Source organism: Petromyzon marinus, chromosome 29 (assembly GCF_048934315.1).
Source record: "Petromyzon marinus isolate PM22_M1 ecotype Great Lakes invasive population chromosome 29, UKy_Petmar_22M1.pri1.0, whole genome shotgun sequence".
In the NCBI taxonomy this organism is placed as follows: Eukaryota; Metazoa; Chordata; class Hyperoartia; order Petromyzontiformes; family Petromyzontidae; genus Petromyzon; species Petromyzon marinus.
Genome location: NC_133695.1, coordinates 3,596,696 through 3,620,697, shown reverse-complemented (window position 1 = coordinate 3,620,697; position 24,002 = coordinate 3,596,696).

Below are 24,002 nucleotides of genomic sequence, written 5' to 3'. Positions count from 1 at the left end.
CGGGCCTGGTTGCTGGCTACCCACCCCATCGTGTATACGATTCTGGCCTGTATAGGTGATACTCGCTAACAGCACTTGCCCCAACAATCTGGTAAGGCTATATCTTTGTAAGATAGTTCAATTGGTTTCTGCCTGCATAAACAAAAGGGTAATTACAAATAGTGCTTAATATACTTAACAAATATAAAAAAATAAACGATTAATTACCATATATTGTTTTAAGAGTATCGTCGTTTTTTTAATATATTATAGATAATTCGTCATAACATGTAATTTTTAATGTATTATATTAACTATATAATGTTATGTAATTCGTTATTCGTGTGGACATTGGTAAATAAAATGGAACAAATATGAACACTGCGTGAAGAGGGCAGTTCCATACCTGGAATCAAACGACATTAGAAATAAGTTTTGCTGGCTGGCTGGATGTCACATCCGGCGGGAGAAGAGGCTGTGGACGGACCGTCACGTCCAAAGGACGTGCGAGACGCTATAGTTACTGTCAAAGACAGAACGAGCAAAGAGATGGATCTGGGAACCAACAAAACGAGAGACAACTTTTTGTAACTTGAAAAAAAAAGTGTAAGGGTGCGATAATTGAGCTGCAGACATCGCTGTGGAAGGGATGATGGCCGGTGGGCGAGACTAATGACGGATTGGCAGCCAAAGGAGAGAAACGCGCTAGAGAGGACGTTCGCAGCGGAGATGGAGCGATGTTAATCAGCTCGTGTGCGGGAGAGAGATGGATCGTGGCATGGCGAGGCCATAAGAGACGCCTTGGATGTAGACTCAATGTTCGGTGATGCGAAATCCGCGTGTGCACGTTGTGCTTTGAATCGCAGAGATAAAGGACAACAACAAAGATTCCCCGTCTAGCCTGTAACAGACTGTAGGGGCAAGTGCTGATAGCGAGTAGCACCTATGAAGGCTGCCGGCACGTCGCACGAGGGGGTGGGGGGGGGCCATCGCCACGCCCGGCCACCTCTCCCCCACCCAGTAGCGATGTTTACACATCGCACCAGGTACTCATTTGAGGCTGAGTCGACCTAGGGAGAGGTCCAGGACCCGTTCAGATAATCGTCACTGGTGTTGGCCGTGAACGGGCATCGAACCCGGCTCGCCAGGTTCGTAGCGCTAACCACTACACTACCGCTCTTCAGTAAAACACACACACACAGACACACACACAGACACACACACACAGACACACACACACCAACAGACACACACCAACAGACACACACACAGACACTAACACACATTATCCGCACGTTTCTAGTGTAACGCACTCACACTCGGGCACACGGCCTAAGCCAGTAATGAGAAACCCTTCAACGCGGAGGTCCTGAAGGGTAGGAGCGTTGCCTGGGGATGGGTAGACTCCCGGGCGATCCCTACTTGACCTGGGAATGTCACCTGCCATCACCTCTCACCTGTCGTCATCACCTCTCACCTGCGCTCTGGCCTCATCACGCACACTTCAGTAGTTCGGCTGTCCACAGCGGACAATTTCAGGCGTCGTTGTTATCAACCATAGCCCTGAATGCCTCTCGCGTTCAAACCTCACAATACCCAACAACTGTCATCATCATCATCACCATCGTTATATCATCGTTAGCCACAATCAATTCACTGCGGATAAAGGCCCTCCCAAAGCCGCCGCCATACCCACGATTCGGCGACTGAATCATGAATCCGTCCAGAAGCGGCACAGTCATACCCCGGTTTACGTCGAAGATGCGTTCCTAAAAGGCGCTTCGACGAATATTGAAACGACGTTAAATCAAAGTGATTCACAGGGTAGTGGTAGTAGTGGAAGTAGTAGTAGTGGTAATAGTGGTGGTAGTAGTAGTGGTAGTAGTAGTGGCAGTAGTGGTAGTGGTAGTAGCAGTGGTAGTAGTAGTGGTAGTAGTGGTAGTAGTAGTAGTGGTAGTAGTCGTGGTAGTAGCAGTGTAGTAGTAGTGTAGTAGTAGTGGTGGTAGTAGTAGTGGTAGTAGTAGTGGTAGTAGTAGTGGTGGTAGTAGTAGTGGTAGTAGTTGTGGTAGTAGTGGTAGTAGTAGTGGTAGTAGTGGTAGTAGTAGTGGTAATAGTGGTAGTAGTAGTGGTAGTAGTGGTGGTAGTAGTAGTGGTAGTAGTGGTAGCAGTAGTGGTAGCAGTAGTGGTAGCAGTAGTGGTAGTAGTGGTAGTAGTGGTAGTAGAAGTGGTAATAGTGGTAGTAGTGGTAGTAGTAGTAGTGGTAATAGTGGTAGTAGTAGTAGTGGTAGTAGTAGTGGTAATAGTGGTAGTAGTAGTGGCAGTAGAAGTGGTAGTAGTGGTAGTAGTAGTGGTAATAGTAGTGGTAGCAGTAGTAGTGGTAGAAGTAGTGGTAGTAGAAGTGGTAGTAGTGGTAGTAGTGATGTTAGCAGTAGTAGTGGTAGTAGTAGTGGTAGTAGTAGTGGTAGTAGTGGCGGTAGTAGTAGTGGTAGTAGTGGTAGTAGTAGTGGTGGTAATAGTGGTAGCAGTAGTGGTAGTAGTGGTAGTAGTAGTGGTAGTAGTAGTGGTAATAGTGGTAGTAGTAGTGGTAGTAGTGGTAGTAGTAGTAGTGGTAATAGTGGTGGTAGTAGTAGTGGTAGTAGTAGTGGCAGTAGTGGTAGTGGTAGTAGTAGTGGTAGTAGTGGTAGTAGTAGTAGTGGTAGTAATGGTAGTAGTAGTAGTGGTAGCAGTAGTGGTAGTAGTAGTGGCAGTAGTGGTAGTAGTAGTGGTAATAGTGGTAGTAGTAGTGGTAGTAGTAGTGGTAGTAGTGGTAGTAGTAGTGGTAGTAGTCGTGGTAGTAGCAGTGTAGTAGTAGTGTAGTAGTAGTGGTAGTAGTAGTGGTGGTAGTAGTAGTGGTAGTAGTAGTGGTGGTAGTAGTAGTGGTAGTAGTAGTGGTTGTGGTAGTAGTGGTAGTAGTAGTGGTAGTAGTGGTAGTAGTAGTGGTAATAGTTGTAGTAGTAGTGGTAGTAGTAGTGGTAGTAACGGTGGTAGTAGTAGTGGTAGTAGTGGTAGCAGTAGTGGTAGCAGTAGTGGTAGTAGTGGTAGTAGTAGTAGTGGTAGTAGTGGTAGTAGTAGTGGTAATAGTGGTAGTAGTAGTAGTGGTAGTAGTAGTGGTAGTAGTCGTGGTAGTAGCAGTGTAGTAGTAGTGTAGTAGTAGTGGTAGTAGTAGTGGTAGTAGTAGTGGTAGTAGTAGTGGTGGTAGTAGTAGTGGTAGTAGTAGTGGTTGTGGTAGTAGTGGTAGTAGTAGTGGTAGTAGTGGTAGTAGTAGTGGTAATAGTTGTAGTAGTAGTGGTAGTAGTAGTGGTAGTAGTGGTGGTAGTAGTAGTGGTAGTAGTGGTAGCAGTAGTGGTAGCAGTAGTGGTAGTAGTGGTAGTAGTAGTAGTGGTAGTAGTGGTAGTAGTAGTGGTAATAGTGGTAGTAGTAGTAGTGGTAGTAGTGGTAGTAGTAGTAGTGGTAATAGTGGTAGTAGTAGTAGTGGTAGTAGTAGTGGTAATAGTGGTAGTAGTAGTGGCAGTAATAGTGGTAGTAGTGGTAGCAGTAGTGGTAATAGTAGTGGTAGCAGTAGTAGTGGTAGTAGTAGTGGTAGTAGAAGTGGTAGTAGTGGTAGTAGTGATGTTAGCAGTAGTAGTGGTAGTAGTAGTGGTAGTAGTGGTGGTAGTAGTAGTGGTAGTAGTGGTAGTAGTAGTGGTGGTAATAGTGGTAGTAGTAGTGGTAGTAGTGGTAGTAGTAGTGGTAATAGTGGTAGTAGTAGTAGTGGTAGTAGTGGTAGTAGTAGTAGTGGTAATAGTGGTAGTAGTAGTAGTGGTAGTAGTAGTGGTAGTGGTAATAGTGGTAGTAGTAGTAGCAGTGGTAGTAGTAGTAGTGGTAGTAGTAGTGGTAGTAATAGTAGTGGTAATAGTGGTAGTAGTGGTGGTAGTAGTAGTGGTAATAGTTGTAGTAGTGGCAGTAGTAGTGGTAGTAGTGGTAGTAGTAGTGGTAGTAGTAGTGGTAGCAGTAGTAGTGGTAGTAGTAGTGGTAGTAGTAGTGGTAGTAGTGGTGGTAGTAGTAGTGGTAGTAGTAGTAGTGGTAGTAGTAGTGGTAGTAGTAGTAGTGGTAGTAGTGGTAGTAGTAGTAGTGGTAGTAGTAGTGGTAGTAGTAATAGTGGTAGTGGTAAAAGTGGTAGTAGTTGTAGTGGTAGTAGTAGTGGTAGTAGTAGTAGCGGTAGTAGTAGTATTAGTAGTGGTAGTAGTAGTAGTGGTAGTAGTAGTAGTGGTAGTAGTGGTAGTAGTAGTGGTAGAAGTAGTGGCAGTAATAGTGGTAGTAGTGGTGGTAGTAGTAGTGGTAGTAATAGTGGTAGTAATAGTGGTAGTAGTAGTGGTAATAGGAGTAGTGGTAGTAGTAGTGTAGTAGTAGTAGTGGTAGTAGTAGTGGTAGTAGTAGTAGTGGAAGTAGTAGTGGTAATAGTGGTAGTAGTGGTAGTAGTAGAAGTGGTAGTAGTAGTGGTAATAGTGGTAGTAGTAGTGGTGGTAATAGTGGTAGTAGTAGTGGTAAAAGTGGTAGTAGTAGTGGCAGTAGTAGTGGTAGTAGTGGTGGTAGTAGTAGTAGTGGTAGTAGTAGTGGTAGTAGTAGTGGTAATAGTGGTAGTAGTAGTGGTGGTTGTGGTAGTAGTAGTGGTATTAGTGGTAGTAGTAGTAGTCGTAATGGTAATAGTGGTAGTAGTAGTGGTAGTAGAAGTGGTAGTAGTAGTGGTAGTAATAATAGTGTAGTAGTAGCGGTAGTAGTAGTAGTGGTAGTAGTAGTGGTAGTAATAGTAGTGGTAATAGTGGTAGTAGTGGTGGTAGTAGTAGTGGTAAAAGTGGTAGTAGTAGTGGCAGTAGTAGTGATAGTAGTGGTAGTAGTTGTGGTAGTAGTAGTAGTGGTAGTAGTAGTGGTAGTAGTAGTGGTAATAGTGGTAGTAGTAGTGGTAGTAGTGGTAGTAGTAATAGTGGTAATAGTGGTAGTAGTGGTAGTGGTAGTAGTGGTAATAGTAGTAGTAGTTGTGGTAGTAGTAGTGGTAGCAGTAGTGTAGTAGTAGTAGTAGTGGTAGTAGTAGTAGTAGTGGTAGTAGTAGTGGTGGTTGTGGTAGTAGTAGTAGTGGTATTAGTGGTAGTAGTAGTAGTGGGAGTAGTAGTGGTAATAGTGGTAGTAGTAGTGGTAGTAGAAGTGGTAGTAGTAGTGGTAGTAATAATAGTGTAGTAGTAGCAGTAGTAGTAGTAGTGGTAGTAGTAGTGGTAGTAATAGTAGTGGTAATAGTGGTAGTAGTGGTGGTAGTAGTAGTGGTAAAAGTGGTAGTAGTAGTGGCAGTAGTAGTGGTAGTAGTGGTAGTAGTTGTGGTAGTAGTAGTAGTGGTAGTAGTAGTGGTAGTAGTAGTGGTAATAGTGGTAGTAGTAGTGGTAGTAGTGGTAGTAGTAATAGTGGTAATAGTGGTAGTAGTGGTAGTGGTAGTAGTGGTAATAGTAGTAGTAGTTGTGGTAGTAGTAGTGGTAGCAGTAGTGTAGTAGTAGTAGTGGTAGTAGTAGTAGTGGTAGTAGTAGTGGTGGTTGTGGTAGTAGTAGTAGTGGTATTAGTGGTAGTAGTAGTGGGAGTAGTAGTGGTAATAGTGGTAGTAGTAGTGGTAGTAGTAGTGGTAGTAGTAGTGGTAGTAATAATAGTGTAGTAGTAGCGGTAGTAGTGGTAGTAGTGGTAGTAGTAGTGGTAGTAGTAGTGGTAGTAGCAGTAGTGGTAGTAGTGGTAGTAGTAGTGGTAGTAGTGGTGGTAGTAGTAGTAATAGTGGTAGTAGTAGTAGTAGTGGTAGTAGTGGTAGTAGTAGCGGTAATAGTGGTAGTAGTAGTGGTAGTAGTAATAGTGGTAGTAGTAGTGTAAATAGTGGTAGTAGTAGTGGTGGTAGTAGTCGTAGTGGTAGTAGTAGTGGTAGTAGTGGTAGTAATAGTGGTAATAGTAGTGGTAGTAGTGGTAGTTGTAATAGTGGTAATAGTAGTGGTAATAGTGGTAGTAGTAGTGGCAGTAGTAGTGGTAGTAGTGGTAGTAGTAGTGGTAATAGTAGTGGTAGCAGTAGTAGTGGTAGTAGTAGTGGTAGTAGAAGTGGTAGTAGTGGTAGTAGTGATGTTAGCAGTAGTAGTGGTAGTAATAGTGGTAGTAGTAGTGGTAGTAGTGGTGGTAGTAGTAGTGGTAGTAGTGGTAGTAGTAGTGGTGGTAATAGTGGTAGTAGTAGTGGTAGTAGTGGTAGTAGTAGTGGTAGTAGTAGTGGTAATAGTGGTAGTAGTAGTAGTGGTAGTAGTGGCAGTAGTAGTAGTGGTAATAGTGGTAGTAGTAGTAGTGGTAGTGGTAATAGTGGTAGTAGTAGTAGCAGTGGTAGTAGTAGTAGTAGTGGTAGTAATAGTAGTGGTAATAGTGGTAGTAGTGGTCGTAGTAGTAGTGGTAATAGTGGTAGTAGTAGTGGCAGTAGTAGTGGTAGTAGTGGTAGTAGTAGTGGTAGCAGTAGTGGTAGCAGTAGTAGTGGTAGTAGTAGTGGTAGTAGTAGTAGTGGTAGTAGTGGTGGTAGTAGTAGTGGTAGTAGTAGTAGTGGTAGTAGTACTGGTAGTAGTAGTAGTGGTAGTAGTGGTAGTAGTAGTAGTGGTAGTAGTAGTGGTAGTAGTAATAGTGGTAGTGGTAATAGTGGTAGTAGTAGTAGTGGTAGTAGTAGTGGTAGTAGTAGTAGTGGTAGTAGTAGTATTAGTAGTGGTAGTAGTAGTGGTAGTAGTAGTAGTGGTAGTAGTGGTAGTAGTAGTGGTAGAAGTAGTGGCAGTAATAGTGGTAGTAGTGGTGGTAGTAGTAGTGGTAGTAATAGTGGTAGTAATAGTGGTAGTAGTAGTGGTAATAGGAGTAGTGGTAGTAGTAGTGTAGTAGTAGTAGTGGTAGTAGTAGTGGTAGTAGTAGTAGTGGAAGTAGTAGTGGTAATAGTGGTAGTAGTGGTAGTAGTAGATGTGGTAGTAGTAGTGGTAATAGTGGTAGTAGTGGTAGTAGTAGTGGTAGTAGTAGTGGTAGTAATAGTAGTGGTAATAGTGGTAGTAGTGGTGGTAGTAGTAGTGGTAAAAGTGGTAGTAGTAGTGGCAGTAGTAGTGGTAGTAGTGGTAGTAGTGGTGGTAGTAGTAGTAGTGGTAGTAGTAGTGGTAGTAGTAGTGGTAGTAGTAGTGGTAATAGTGGTAGTAGTAGTGGTAGTAGTGGTAGTAGTAATAGTGGTAATAGTGGTAGTAGTGGTAGTGGTAGTAGTGGTAATAGTAGTAGTAGTGATAGTAGTAGTGGTAGCAGTAGTGTAGTAGTAGTAGTGGTAGTAGTAGTAGTTGTAGTAGTAGTGGTAGTAGTAGTGGTAGTAGTGGTAGTAGTAGTGGTATTAGTAGTAATAGTGGTAGTAGTAGTGGTAGTAGTAGTGGTAGTAGTGGTAGTAGTAGTGGTAGTAGTAGTAATAGTGGTGGTAGTAGTAATGGTAATAGTGGTAGTAGTAGTGGTAGTAGTAATAGTGGTAGTAGTATTGGTAGTAGTAGTGGTAGTAGTAGTAGTAATAGTGGTAGTAGTAGTGGTAGTCGTAGTGGTAGTAGTGGTAATAGTAGTAGTGGTGGTAGTAGTAGTGGTAATAGTAGTAGTAGTGGTGGTAGTAGTGGTGGTAGTAGTAGTGGTAATAGTGGTAGTAGTGGTGGTAGTAGTAGTGGTAATAGTAATAGTAGTAGTGGTGGTAGTAGTAGTGCTAATAGTGGTAGTAGTGGTGGTAGTAGTAGTGGTAATAGTAGTAGTGGTGGTAGTAGTAGTGGTAATAGTATTAGTGGTAATAGTAGTGGTGGTAGTAGTAGTGGTAATAGTGGTAGTAGTGGTAATAGTAGTAGTGGTAATAGTAGTAGTGGTAGTAGTAGTGGTGGTAGTAGTAGTGGTAATAGTGGTAGTAGTGGTAATAGTAGTAGTGGTAATAGTAGTAGTGGTAATAGTAGTAGTGGTAGTAGTAGTGGTAATAGTGGTAGTAGTGGTGGTAGTAGTAGTGGTAATAGTAGTAGTGGTAGTAGTAGTGGTAATAGTAGTGGTAATAGTGGTAGTAGTGGTAATAGTAGTAGTAGTGGTAATAGTAGTAGTAGTGGCAATAGTAGTAGTAGTGGTAGTAGTAGTGGTAATAGTTGTAGTGGTATTAGTAGTGGTGGTGGTAGTAGTGGTAATAGTAGTAGTGGTAGTAGTAGTGGTAATAGTAGTAGTGGTAGTAGTAGTGGTGTTGGTAGTAGTGGTAATAGTAGTAGTGGTAGTAGTAGTGTAGTAGTAGTAGTGGTGGTAGTAGTGGTAATAGTAGTGGTGGTAGTAGTGGTAGTAGTGGTAATAGTAGTAGTGGTAATAGTAGTAGTGGTAATAGTAGTAGTGGTAGTAGTAGTGGTGGAGGCGAAGGCTAAGAGACGACGGATAACGAGAAAGGACGGGCGACGCTGTGAGCGACGCAAGCGTGGGGTGTGTGGGGGGGTCGAGGCGACGCAAATCGGGTGGCGGTGTTGACAAAGTGAGCGAATGGGCTGTTGAGTGAGTAAGTGAGCGATGGAGTGAGTGAGTTAGCGGGTGTGTAACTGGGGGGAGAGACTAAATGGAGCTATTGCTGCATTGGGCAATTGAGCGGAATGGTGAGAGAGCGAGCGAGCGAGTGAACGGGTAGATGAGTGAGTAAATGAATTGATGCGTGAGTGGGTGAGTTGTTGAGTGAGTGATTTGACGAGGGTGTGTAAAAGGGGGAGACGTAAATCAGGGTATTACTGTGTGTATATATAAATCTGTATCTGCCAACAGTGCACACACCTCACCGCATCACACAGCGAGTGCTGTCGTCAGTGACGATCGACACTGCATTGGGAATCCCGTTCACAACATCATGCATTCTTGATCGTCCAGAATGCAAAACAAAGTCACTTTGCACGTTACGGTTCGTCACTGACTCATGTTGTTATTTTTACGATCTAATATATATGCACGTTGTACATGCAGCTGTGCATTCAATCAATCTTCAGTTTCGCAGATCCTCTGGTCAGTCACCTCCGTATCACTCTTCTATCGATATTGCTACCCGTCAACTTTACGCCACTGATGTTGAGAACTTTGGGTACCACACTGACTGTTTTGCCACAACCACACTCTGTTCAGCCACTACATTGCAGGTCATACCAACACACTCACTCATCTACCCACCCATCCACTTGCTCACGTATAGACTCATACGCTCACTCACTCATTTAGCCACTCATCCAACCACTCACCTTCTCACTCGCTTACATATAGACTCATAATACACTCACCTCCTCACTCATCCACTCACCCACTCATAGTCTCATACACTTACCCACCCACTCACCTTCTCACTGGCTTACATATACATAATACACTCACTCACCGACTCACGCATCCACTCGCTCACATATAGACTCACACACTCATCCAATAATTGACCCACTCACTCACCTTCTCATTTATAGACTCACTTACTCACTCATTTACCTAGTCAGTTGCCTACTGACTCACCTACTCATTAATCCACTCATAGACTCATACAATCAGCCTTTTATTTACCTACTGACCCACCCACTCACCTTCTCGCTCATTAACTCATTCACTGATAGACTTACACGCCCACTCACCCACTCACTCTTCCACTCATTCACGCACTCACTCATTTACTCACTCGCCTGCTCACCACACTACAGGTCACAACAACACACTTACCTACCCATCCGTTCGTTCACTCACGCACGCACCTGCTCACCATACTGCAGGTCACAATAAAAAAGATTCCCCGTATAGCCTTAACAGACTGTAGGGGCAAGTGCTGTTAGTGAGCACCTATGAAGGCCGGAACGGTACACGAGGGGGTGGGTGGCTAGCACCACGCCCCACCGCCTTTGTCTCCCCAGTGGCGATGTTTACACACTACACCAGGTACTCATTTGAGGCTGAGTCGACCTAGGGGAAGCCCAGGACCGGTTTAGATAATCGTCACTGGTGTAGGCCGTGAGCGGTAATCGAACTCTGGTCGCCGGGTTCATAGTGCAGTGCACTGACCGCTACACTACCGCTCACACACCCGCTCACTCACTCACCTACTCAGCCTTTTCCAGACCACAGGCTCAAAATAACTGCACGTATGGCCATTTTGTCGTTTAGATTACCAACTCAAAAAAAAGCAAGTTGAGACCATGTAGCCGACCAACAGAAGGACACATAGCCACACGTGGCATACATAGCACACATAAAACAGGGAAGACAAAGCATGCCCACGCATGGTTTCTGTTCTGCTTTCAACACAATAGTAATATTAATACTGTAATTTGCAAGGCGCATTTGAAAACGTGGATGCCAATGCGCCGTGCATGGAAAATCAAGAAATAGGCACCACCTACAGGGTACACAGCCAAAACTATGGGGGGTTAAGGCCAATTTAAAGAGGTGAGTTTTCTCGAAAGACTTGAACAGCTTTCACAGAGCGATGTTCCACAGTCCTTGGAGCTGTGCGCAGTGCAGCGAAGTCGCGATCACCCCAGGAACAGAGCCTTGACCTCGGAGTCCTGAGATCACGGCTATCCCAAGGTCTCAGGGACCTCGTTCGAGACTCAACACGGATCATCAGTTCCTGGAAATGTTGTGGGATTAACCGAATGCGTTTTTTTCTCGGAAGTATATACTCCAATAAATAAAACAAGCCATAGACTGAAGCAATCCATGCGGGCATGTGTGTGTGTGTGCGTGTGTGTTGACATTCTTTCGCATCGTACGTTAGCCCATCGTCTTTTTAGAAATGTTTTGTTGTTGTTGTTGTGTGTTTAGTTTGGCTAAGTACGGTGCGAAAGAAGTTATACATACGCAGCCAACCGTGCTAATCGGAGATGCGGGGGGGTGGAAACGACAACAAACTAATCACAAAACGCGTGGGAGGATGGTCGTGGTCCGGGCTATCTGTCAAGTGTCACCACAGTGGGGGAACTCAACCCAGAGGACGTCCACGGCCGAATTGGAGCGCGACCCGACTGGACATCTGTGGGGGGAAAAAAAGAGCTGCAGAGCTCATCGGATTCCTCCGGTATATTCTGATTCTCATATATGGTCGCACTCGTCATACACAAAGTACTTGCGACAAATGAATCGTAATACCTCGCTGATCTCGTCTTTGAGCATATAGACCATCACGTGAACTCCGGTGACATGCGTAGCAGCGGCTTTTGGCTGAACCATCGAGCAAACACGGCGGTCACCACATCGCGCGCTTTCAGATGCGCTTCGGCGGCCGTCTGGAACGCTCTCCCTTCCGATATTAGGACGCCGCTGGGAGCTATGCACTTAAAGTCTAGAATGAAAACTCATTCCTTTTGAACTGTTTTTTTGTGTGTGTGTGTGTGTTTAGTTTGATGTCTTTCCTTCGCACCTCCGATTAGCAACGGTTGGCTACGTACGGTGCGAAAGAAGTTCGGCATACGTGCAAAGAGCCATTCAGTAGGCTTGCGTGCGGGCGCTACGTCTTATCTTACTTTATATTTATAGAGCGACGATCCTATTAGAAGCAAACCCCGGGTGTTGAAGACGAGACGCCTCTCAAAACTCCGCGCCGCCGCTGCTCCTGATGATGGCGATGCTGCTGATGATGATGTTTTTGTTGTGCGTGACTTCAGGAATTCGTTTCCACTTTCATGGGCGTTCTCTTTAAAACTAAACAACCTCTACCCGTCACGACGTCGCCACGCGCTTCGGGAATATTTGCCAATGACATAGAGATGCCAAATATAAATAACAAAAGGAGTGGGATTTTCCACGGACTTGTTGATTGGCGCTTAAGAGGCGGAGGTTGGGGGGAGGTGGTGGGGAAGGAGTGGGGCCTTATTTCGGTGCCCATCTCACGACGTAGCGCGCCCTCGTTTGTAAACTGATTGTCACTTTAGCGAGAGAGAGAGAGAGCCGCTTTCGCCAGAGAGCGGTTATTAAGTTCTCAGCGTGACGGGGCTCAGGGAAGGAAATGTACTCGGGGAGTGGTAAAGAAAGAAGGAGGAGGGGAAACCTCACGACCAACTTAATCCTCCATCATCACCCTCGGCGCGCGGGGCCGCGTCTCACAATGCGCCGCTAATTCAGCGTCAGCACTTTCATCATCTGCCAAGGTGTCAAATTTGGCCCGCGGCGATTCACAAAATTGGGTTTATTGCATTTTTTTGTTTTGTTTGCATGCATGGGCTGTGGTGGTGGGTGGTGGTGGGTGGTGGGGGGGAGGCGTTTTAAGGGAAGTAGAGATGAGGGGGGATTTGAGGGGTGGTGTGGAGGGGTGGGCGGTGTCGGGGAGGGTTGACTGCCAAGGATGGTGGAGTTCGACGGTGGACCAGGATTGGTCGGAAGATCGCTGGGAGGGATGTATGGTGGTGCTGGTTTTGTGGTGTGGATAAGGGAGGGGGGGGGGGGCTTTTGAGTGAAAAGCTCGCTGATGTGTATTTTTTAGAATGATCGCAACGATGTCCGACGTTTCGCTGCACCGTGCTTGGGGCCTCTTTAGGCGCCACGTGGGGTTCGGCGCCGCGGACGTGACGGCCGACGCAAGCCGACGACACAACAGGGAGCTATGCAGCACAACCGCGAGAAGGGAACACACGAATACCGCACACACGCAAGGAGAGCTTTGAGTGAAGTTGAAGAGAGATTGTATCGCCAAGCCGAGAGGATGAAATGTGCGGCATGTAATTTGGGTTGGGTTTTTTGTTGTTTGTTCTTGCTAGGTTGGCCCTGCGTAATAAGTGCAATATCCTCGTCTCTCCGTGGGGCTGACGAGCTGACACGAGTGGCGACCTGCGAGCCAGTCGCGTAACTCTGCAGCAGGCAAGGCGGCGACACTCCTCGCCGTGTCGCGTCTGCGTGAGTCAATTTTGATAATAACAGCGTTGGGAGTGGAACATTTTTTTTTATAACTTTTTTTTTTGGGGGGGAGGAGGGGGGGCAGGTGAGTCAGTGAGTCGCCGAGTGAGTTAAAAAGATTGGTGCTTGAGTTAAATGCTGCGTACAACGATTGACTGACTGAGTTACGTACAGCAATTCATCGGCCCTACGTCGGGGATGCGTTCCTGAAAGGCGTGGCGACGAATATCGAAACGACGTCAATCAAAGCGATTTACAGGGTAGTAGCAGTAGTTGGGTGGTGGTGGACGCGCAGGCCGAGGCACGGATACCAGAAAGGGCGGACGATGCTGTGAGCGGACGTAAGTGTGGGGTTGATGCAACGCAAATCGGGTAGCGGCGTTAATAAAGTGACGACGTATTTGCAAAACGACGTAAACGGGGGAGACGTATATCGAGGTACGACTGTATTGGGCAATTCAGAGAAAATGTTGAGAGAGCGAGTTAGTGAGTATGTTAATGGTTATGTGAGTGAGTAAATTAATTGGCGAGTGAGTGGGTGGGTTGTTGAGTAAGTGAGGGAGGGGCGGAGGTAGTTTTGCGGGTGTGAGTGGGATTCTGGTTCATTGAGCGACATTGTCGATGGGCGGGTGAGTGTGTGTGTGGATGTTTGAGTGAGAGGGTGAGTGAGTATGCCGGGTCAGTGAGTGAGTGATTAAAAAAAGCTTTGTGAATTTTCTAAATTGTGAGTGGGCCGGTGAGTGAACGAGTAGGCAGTAGAGTGAGTGTAAATGTGCATTTGGATGAAGTATCACCCGCTCTTAAATGTTCACTCGTAAATTAAAACCCAATACATCAGTGCAAGTCCCCAAACTCAAACAAACATTCCCTTGGCTCTTGTTAAACTCCACATTCCTATGACAGGGGTCGGCCTCTCCATAGGGCAACCGCTGGAGACATCACACAGTAGTACTTATTTTATCGACCCTTAGAGGAAACTGCACGTGTACATGCCGTTGTCGTGCAGGAATTGAAATTCGAGAATTTCACGCTAATTGCATAGAATAAACTGTCGTGGATTCTTGAATCTATCTGTGCGAGCCTTTGAGTGTTATCCCTTCGTGTGCGTGGTCGGTTTTCTCCGGGAACTCCACTATCCCTTGACACGAAGCCAAACATGCATTTCGTCGAATTATCCGAATGCAGCAGGACCCTCCTGGAATAAAATATATACACACATGAAAACGAATTTTCAGACTCAGCGAGACATTCTCAAGTAAATACGTGGGCATTATGTATGTTTTAATATATAACAAGTTCCATTCATGAGTTGTTGGCCGGGTACACATTATTATGCACTCTGCTTGGGGTCCTGGCAGTTAGGGGGGGAGGGGCGGTGTGGAGGGGGGAGGCTGTTAGCGCGAATAATCTCAGCACAGAACACGCAGAAATATCCCCAATTAGCGCCCTGCGAGAGCGTCAGAGCACGTGCAGCAGGTAAGATGTGTGTGTGTGCGTGGATCATGTGTCATCGATTCGGAAGCGGTGGAACAGTGGTTAGCGCACTTGCGGCTGTGTGTGTTTGTGTGCGGTTGGAGGTACGTGCGTGCGTGTGGACTTGCGTGTCTGGGCCTCCCCTAGATGCTATCGATAACAGACTCGGCCCCCACCCCGCTATAGGAATGTGGAATTTCCACCACTGGCTTCGGGCTGTAAAGAGGTGAGCCCCACTGAAATGCAGCAACGCACATTGTCGCGGGAAATAACTTTTACTCGTGACAAATAGCATTCAGGCTTTTAAAAAAAGAACCGAATCTGAGTTCTGCGTGGTGCAACACGATATTTTGTTTCATAATGAAGCCGGGACCCCTTGAGCTACATGGGTCCCTATGCGTTGGCTTTTGTTTGATTATTCCGCTAGCGCCGCGACTGCGTGACCTAGCTGGCCCTGGGACTCGCCACGGTGTTGACCTCTCTCTCCTCTCTCTCTCTCTTCCCTCTCTCCCCTCTCTCTTCTCTCCCGTGTGGCTCTGCCTTGACCCACTTGCCGTGTCCCTCACTTCTGTGCTCCGTCTTGAGATGCGGTTGCACGCACGGCACTTGCCTTTACATGCAGTTGCATCGGTCAAGTGTGAAAACTCATCAGCTGGTCGAGCTTTATTTACTCATCAGCAGGCCGAGTCATACTCATCAGCAGGCATCCAACAACAGCACAGAGGACGGAGGAGCGACGCTCACAACTACGAGCGGAGAGTCGAGGGGCTACAGCGCAGCAAGTTTGGCACAGTGGGGAGCGCAGGGTGGTGGTGGTGGTGGTATCCAGTGCCGGATTAAGCTAGTGCGGGGCCTGTAGCATTTGTTATAAAGGGGCCCTAAATAAATAAATACATTAATATTAAAACACAATTTTTTTACTTGCATAGTAACGTATTTGTATTTTTTCATTTGCTATACAGCCAGATAATACGACAAATCGCTAACCTTAAACACCCAGTCGTCCGTAAAAGTTGAAGGCAGTATAGTACTATAGTAATAGAGCAAGTGCAGAATCACTGAACCGGAATTGATAGCTTGAAAGCATTTAGCGCGGGGCCCTTGAAAGTGCGGGGCCCGTAGCTACAACATGTGTAGTAGCTACTACATGTGTAGCTACTACACATGTAGGTACTACACGCGTAGCTACCACACGCGGAGCTACTACACGTGTTGTAGCTACTACACGCGTAGCTACTTTTGCCACTAGGTTAATCCGGCACTTGATGTATCGGCTACTCATCTCCATCAGTCAACCCGGTCCCGTGCCCTCCTGTCAGTGAGCTGTCAACACTTGACTTAGCCTCTAGGTGTACCTAGCTTGGCACAAGGGATGTGGCGACGTCACGACCACCGACACCACCTTCACCACCTGCACTCTCCTCCTCCTCCACCACCATCACCAGCCACCACCGCTAACAACGATCACCATCACTGCCTACCGTCAACCAACTACCACCCACCACCACTCGCCTCCTCCTCTTCCACCACTACCAGCACTCACCACCACTACCAGCACTCACCACCACTACCAGCACTACCCACCACTACCAGCACTACCCACCACTACCACCACTACCACCACTACCAGCACTACCCACCACTACCAGCACTAACCACCACTACCACCACTACCCACCACTACCAGCACTCACCACCACTACCAGCACTACCCACCACTACCAGCACTACCCACCACTACCAGCACTCACCACCACTACCAGCACTCACCACCACTACCAGCACTCACCACCACAACCAGCACTCACCACCACTACCAGCACTACCCACCACTACCAGCACTACCCACCACTACCAGCACTACCCACCATTACCAGCACTCACCACCACTACCAGCACTACCCACCACTACCAGCACTCACCACCACTACCAGCACTCACCACCACTACCAGCACTACCCACCACTACCAGCACTACCCACCACAACCAGCACTACCCACCACTACCAGCACTCACCACCACTACCAGCACTCACCACCACTACCAGCACTACCCACCACTACCAGCACTACCCACCACTACCAGCACTACCCACCACTACCAGCACTCACCACCACTACCAGCACTCACCACCACTACCAGCACTACCCACCACTACCAGCACTCACCACCACTACCAGCACTACCCACCATTACCAGCACTCACCACCACTACCAGCACTACCCACCACTACCAGCACTCACCACCACTACCAGCACTAACCACCACTACCAGCACTCACCACCACTACCAGCACTAACCACCACTACCAGCACTACCCACCACTACCAGCACTACCCACCACTACCAGCACTCACCACCACTACCAGCACTACCCACCACTACCAGCACTCACCACCACTACCAGCACTACCCACCACTACCACCACTACCCACCACTACCAGCACTACCCACCACTACCACCACTGCCAGCACTACCAGCACTACCCACCACTACCAGCACTACCCACCACTACCAGCACTACCCACCACTACCAGCACTACCCACCACTACCAGCACTACTCACCACTACCAGCACGACCCACCACTACCAGGACTCACCACCACTACCACCACTACCAGCACTCACCACCACTACCAGCACTACCCACCAGTACCAGCACTACCCACCACTACCAGCACTACCCACCACTACCAGCACTACCCACCACTACCCACCACTACCAGCACTCACCACCACTACCAGCACTACCCACCACTACCAGCACTACCCACCACTACCAGCACTCACCACCACTACTAGCACTACCCACCACTACCAGCACTACCCACCACTACCAGCACTACCCACCACTACCACCACTACCACCACTACCAGCACTACCCACCACTACCAGCACTAACCACCACTACCACCACTACCCACCACTACCAGCACTCACCACCACTACCAGCACTACCCACCACTACCAGCACTCACCACCACTACCAGCACTCACCACCACTACCAGCACTCACCACCACAACCAGCACTCACCACCACTACCAGCACTACCCACCACTACCAGCACTACCCACCACTACCAGCACTACCCACCATTACCAGCACTCACCACCACTACCAGCACTACCCACCACTACCAGCACTCACCACCACTACCAGCACTCACCACCACTACCAGCACTACCCACCACTACCAGCACTACCCACCACAACCAGCACTACCCACCACTACCAGCACTCACCACCACTACCAGCACTCACCACCACTACCAGCACTACCCACCACTACCAGCACTAACCACCACTACCAGCACTACCCACCACTACCAGCACTCACCACCACTACCAGCACTCACCACCACTACCAGCACTACCCACCACTACCAGCACTCACCACCACTACCAGCACTACCCACCATTACCAGCACTCACCACCACTACCAGCACTACCCACCACTACCAGCACTCACCACCACTACCAGCACTAACCACCACTACCAGCACTCACCACCACTACCAGCACTAACCACCACTACCAGCACTACCCACCACTACCAGCACTACCCACCACTACCAGCACTCACCACCACTACCAGCACTACCCACCACTACCAGCACTCACCACCACTACCAGCACTACCCACCACTACCACCACTGCCAGCACTACCAGCACTACCCACCACTACCAGCACTACCCACCACTACCAGCACTCACCACCACTACCAGCACTACCCACCACTACCAGCACTACTCACCACTACCAGCACTCACCACCACTACCAGCACTAACCACCACTACCAGCACTACCCACCACTACCAGCACTACCCACCACTACCAGCACTCACCACCACTACCAGCACTACCCACCACTACCAGCACTCACCACCACTACCAGCACTACCCACCACTACCAGCACTACCCACCACTACCAGCACTACCCACCACTACCAGCACTACCCACCACTACCAGCACTACCCACCACTACCAGCACTACCCACCACTACCAGCACTACCCACCACTACCAGCACTACCCACCACTACCAGCACTCACCACCACTACCAGCACTACCCACCACTACCAGCACTACTCACCACTACCAGCACTCACCACCACTACCAGCACTAACCACCACTACCAGCACTACCCACCACTACCAGCACTACCCACCACTACCAGCACTCACCACCACTACCAGCACTACCCACCACTACCAGCACTACCCACCACTACCAGCACTACCCACCACTACCAGCACTCACCACCACTACCAGCACTACCCACCACTACCAGCACTACCCACCACTACCAGCACTACCCACCACTACCACCACTACCCACCACTACCAGCACTACCCACCACTACCAGCACTACCCACCACTACCAGCACTACCCACCACTGCCAACACCACCACCAACTACCCCCCCCCTTCGTCCCCTCCCCCTATCGTGGGGTGGGGGTGGAGTGGGAGGCGCGGAGTGAAAGCGCTGGGGGGGGGGGGGTTGCGGTGCAGTCGCGGTCCCCGCTGAGACCGATAATGACTCGCGACGGAGAGAGGGGGGTTCGGTCTGTGGTGCGTACGTCTGTGTGTTTGTCTGTCTGTGTGTGTGTCTGTGTGTCTGTGTGTGTGTCTGTGTGTGTGTCTGTCTGTGTGTGTGTCTGTGTGTGTGTCTGTGTGTGTGTCTGTCTGTGTGTGTGTCTGTGTGTCTGTGTGTGTGTCTGTGTGTCTGTGTGTGTGTGTGTCTGTGTGTGTGTCTGTCTGTGTGTGTGTCTGTGTGTGTCTGTCTGTGTGTCTGTCTGTGTGTCTGTGTGTGTGTGTGTGTCTGTGTGTCTGTCTGTGTGTCTGTCTGTGTGTGTCTGTGTGTCTGTGTGTGTGTCTGTGTGTCTGTCTGTGTGTGTCTGTCTGTGTGTGTGTCTGTGTGTGTCTGTCTGTGTGTGTCTGTCTGTGTGTGTCTGTGTGTCTGTGTGTGTGTCTGTGTGTGTGTCTGTGTGTGTGTGTCTGTGTGTGTGTGTCTGTGTGTGTCTGTGTGTGTCTGTGTGTGTGTGTATCTGCGTGTGTGTATATCTCTGTGTGTGTCTGTGTGTGTCTTTGTGAGGAGCGATAGTGTAGCGGTTAGCGCGCTGCGCTATGAACCTGGCGACCCGGGTTCGATTCCAGACATGTACACGTGTATGTATGTTCGATTCCCGCTCACGGCCAACACCAGTGACGATTATTTGAACCGGTCCCGGGCCTCCCCTAGGTCGACTCAGCCTCAAATGAGTACCTGGTGCGGTGTGTAAACATTTCCACTAGGGAGACAAAGGCGGTCGGGCGTGGTGCTGGCCACCCACCCCCTCGTGTACCGTTCCGGCCTTCATAGGTGCTCGCTAACAGCACTTGCCCCTACAGTCTGTTAAGGCTATCTGTGTGTACATGTGTGTACATGTGTGTACATGTGTGTGTTGGTAGTAGTAGCGGTTAGCGCGCTGTGCTACAAACTTGGCAACCCGGGTTCGATTCCTGCTCACTGCCAACAGCAGTAACGATTATGATGAGTACCTGGTGCGGTGTGTAGTAAACATCGGCACCGGGGAGACAAAGCTGGCCACCTATCTATCCCCTCGTGTGTCGTGCTGGCCTTTGTGCTTGCTAACAGCACTTGTCAAGGCTATCCGGGGGATCTATGTCTTTATCTGTTCGTGTATGTATGACGTGTTTATTTTTATTTTCAGTTTATTTATTTGGTATAGCTCTTGAATCGGGTGCAACCACAACAAACAAAAACATGAACAAGAAAACATCTTAAAGTGACTATGTGACTGTGCAAACAGAAAATCCATGACTTGCAAGTCAAACAACAACAACAACCACAAGAAAACTTAGATTAAGGCCATCAGTCTAATTCCAAACCAAAAAACTTTTCGAAATCACCAAAAAATAAATCCATAATTGCAATGTAACAGTGATCATAGGGACTGTGACCGAATTTTTTACAATAAACTACATAAATAATATGTAACACCAAACCCTAGAGCCATAGCTGGCTGCATGAGTTACTCCACAACAATAGAAGCATCAGTATGTATGACGTGTATGTATGACGTGTATGTAAAATGTGTGTACACATAACGTGTATGTATGACGTGTATGTATGACGTGTAAGTAGGTGGGCGTTGTGGCGTAGTGGGAGGTCTGTCTGCACGTTCGCGTTAACTCTGCGTGAGATTAACTCAGAGGAGGCAGCCGCGTAGCCAGCATCATCATCATCGTTGTGGTGGTGGAGATAAACACACGGCCAGCAGTCACCACCACCACCACCGGCAAAGACAAAGATCCCCTGTGTAGCCTTAACGGACTGTTGGGGCAAGTGCTGTTAGCAATCACCTATGAAGGCCGGCACTGTGGCACACGAAGGGGGTGGGGTGATCAACACCACGCCCGGCCGCCTTTGTCTCCCGCAGTGGCGATGTTCACACATCACACCAGGACCGGTTCAGGTCATCGTCACCGGTGGTGGCCGTGAGCGGGAATCGAACTCGGGTCGCCAGGTTCATAGCGCTAACCGCTACCCCACCGCTCTCCACCACTGGCACCACCACCGCATGGAAGGGGGGGGGGAGTTTATTCGGAGTGCGATTTCGCTCAATATTCACGGTGTCTCGGTGTGGCGTGCTGCCCGCCCCTCGGTCTTGCCATGGTCGCGTGTGGATCTGCGGGCGTTTGTCTGTGTGTCTGTGTCTCTCTGTGTGTCTGTGTCTCTCTGTGTGTCTGTGTCTCTCTGTGTGTCTGTCTGTGTATCTGTGTCTGTCTATGTGTCTGTCTGTGTGTGTCTGTCTGTGTCTGTCTGTGTGTCTGTGTCTCTCTGTGTGTCTGTCTGTGTATCTGTGTCTGTCTATGTGTCTGTCTGTGTGTCTGTGGGTGTCTGTCTGTGTGTCTGTGTCTCTGTGTGTGTCTGTGTCTGTCTATGTGTCTCTCTGTGTGTGTCTGTGTCTGTCTGTGTGTCTGCGTCTGTCTGTGTGTCTGTGTCTGTCTGTGTGTCTGTGTCTGTCTGTGTCTCTGTGTCTGTCTATGTCTGTTTATGTGTCTGTGTGTCTGCGTCTGTCTGTGTGTCTGTGTGTCTGTCTGTGTGTCTGTGTGTGTCTGTCTGTGTGTCTGTGTCTGTCTGTGTCTCTGTGTCTGTCTGTGTGTCTGTGTCTGTTTATGTGTCTGTGTGTCTGCGTCTGTCTGTGTGTCTGTCTGTGTGTCTGTATGTCTGTCTGTGTGTGTCTGTCTGTGTGTCTGTGTCTGTCTGTGTGTGTCTGTCTGTGTGTCTGTGTCTGTCTGTGTGTCTGTGGGGGGGTGTAGCGTCCACCAGGGCACTGCAATCGACGAAACTTCGATTCCCGCTCACGGCCACAGACGCCGGTGACGATTGCATGAACCGGTCTTAGGCCTCCCCTAGGTCGACTCAGCCTCAAATGAGTACGTACCCCGGTGCAACGTGTAAACATCGCCATTCGGGAGACAAAGGTGACCGGGCGTGATACGAGCCGCCCACCTCCTCGCGTGCCGTGCCGGTCTTCAAAGACGCTGCCGTCAAGGCTTTACCGGGGATATGTATTGTCGCTGTACGTGTGTGTTTGTGTGTTTTGTGTGTCTTCTGTTTATCCGGCCTGTTTTAGTCGTCGGCGTCGTGTGCGTGCATGCGCGTTGCACGTGCTGAGCGGTGGATATAATGGTTGGCGCGTCACGCTACGAGCCGCCCGGCGTGTGTGTGTGCGTGCGTCTGTGCCGCTGTGTGGAGCGGTAGTGGGGCGGTTAGCGCACGGCGGTGAGGAATATCCCCTAGGTCCACTCGGCCATAATAACAATGCTAATTGCGCATGGAGTGCGGAGTGTAAACTTCGGCACTGGGGAGACGTATTTAAGTCCGTACGTACGATGAACTTCTTTCGCACCGTACGGAGCCAACCATCCGAATAGGAGGTGCGAGACAAAGGCGGTCAGAGGCGTAGTGCTGACACCCACCCCCCCGCCTCTCTCGCTCCCCCTTCTTCTCTCGTGTGCCGTTACCGACATTAATAGGTGCTCGCCAACAGCACTTGTCCCACCAACTTTGCTGAAGGCTCCACGGGGCGGGAGGGGGGAACCTTTATCTTTGTGTGTTGCATAGCGGGGGGGGGGGGCGTGGTCAGTCCCCCTGTCGACTTCCCGCGAGTCTCGCCGCCGCCTCTGCTGTTGTTGTTGGTGGTGGTGTTGGTGGTGGTGTTGTTGTTGGTGGTGGTGTTGTTGGTGGTGGTGTTGTTGGTGGTGGTGTTGTTGTTGTTGGTGGTGTTGTTGGTGGTGGTGTTGTTGTTGGTGGTGGTGTTGTTGGTGGTGGTAGTAGTGTTGTTGGTGGTGGTGTTGTTGTTGGTGGTGTTGTTGTTGGTGGTGTTGTTGTTGGTGGTGTTGGTGGTGTTGGTGGTGGTGGTGGTGGTATTGTTGGTGGTGGTGTTGTTGGTGGTGTTGTTGGTGGTGTTGTTGTTGTTGGTGGTGTTGTTGGTGGTGGTGTTGTTGTTGTTGGTGGTGGTGTTGTTGTTGTTGGTGGTGTTGTTGGTGGTGGTGTTGTTGTTGGTGGTGTTGTTGGTGGTGTTGGTGGTATTGTTGGTGGTGGTGTTGTTGTTGTTGGTGGTGTTGTTGGTGGTGGTGTTGTTGTTGGTGGTGGTGTTGTAGGTGGTGGTGGTGGTGTTGTTGTTGGTGGTGGTGGTGTTGTTGTTGGTGGTGGTGTTGTTGTTGGTGGTGTTGTTGTTGGTGGTGGTGTTGTTGTTGGTGGTGTTGTTGTTGGTGGTGGTGTTGTAGGTGGTCGTGGTGTTGGTGGTGGTGTTGTTGGTGGTGGTGTTGTTGGTGTTGGTGGTGGTGTTGTTGTTGGTAGTGTTGTTTTTGGTGTTGTTGTTGGTGGTGTTGGTGGTGTTGTTGTTGGTGGTGGTGTTGTTGGTGGTGGTGTTGTTGTTGGTGGTGGTGTTGTTGGTGTTGTTGTTGTTGTTGGTGGTGTTGGTGGTGGTGTTGGTGGTGTTGGTGGTGGTGGTGGTGTTGTTGTTGTTGGTGGTGTTGTTGTTGTTGGTGGTGGTGTTGTTGTTGGTGGTGTTGTTGGTGGTGGTGTTGTTGTTGGTGGTGTTGTTGTTGTTGTTGGTGGTGGTGTTGTTGTTGGTGGTGGTGTTGTTGGTGGTGGTGTTGTTGGTGGTGGTGTTGTTGGTGGTGGTGTTGTTGGTGTTGTTGTTGGTGGTGGTGTTGGTGGTGGTGTTGGTGGTGTTGGTGGTGGTGGTGTTGTTGTTGGTGGTGTTGTTGTTGGTGGTGTTGTTGTTGGTGGTGTTGTTGGTGGTGGTGTTGTTGTTGGTGGTGTTGTTATTGTTGCTGGTGGTGGTGGTGTTGTTGGTGGTGGTGTTGTTGGTGGTGGTGTTGTTGTTGGTGGTGGTGTTGTTGGTGGTGGTGGTGTTGTTGGTGGTGGTGTTGTTGGTGGTGTTGGTGTTGGTGGTGGTGTTGTTGGTGGTGGTGGTGGTGTTGTTGGTGGTGGTGTTGTTGGTGGTGGTGTTGTTGTTTTTTGTGGTGTTGTTGGTGGTGGTCAAAGCGAAGCGCGGTGCGTCCATCGGGGGATCGAGACGCCTCG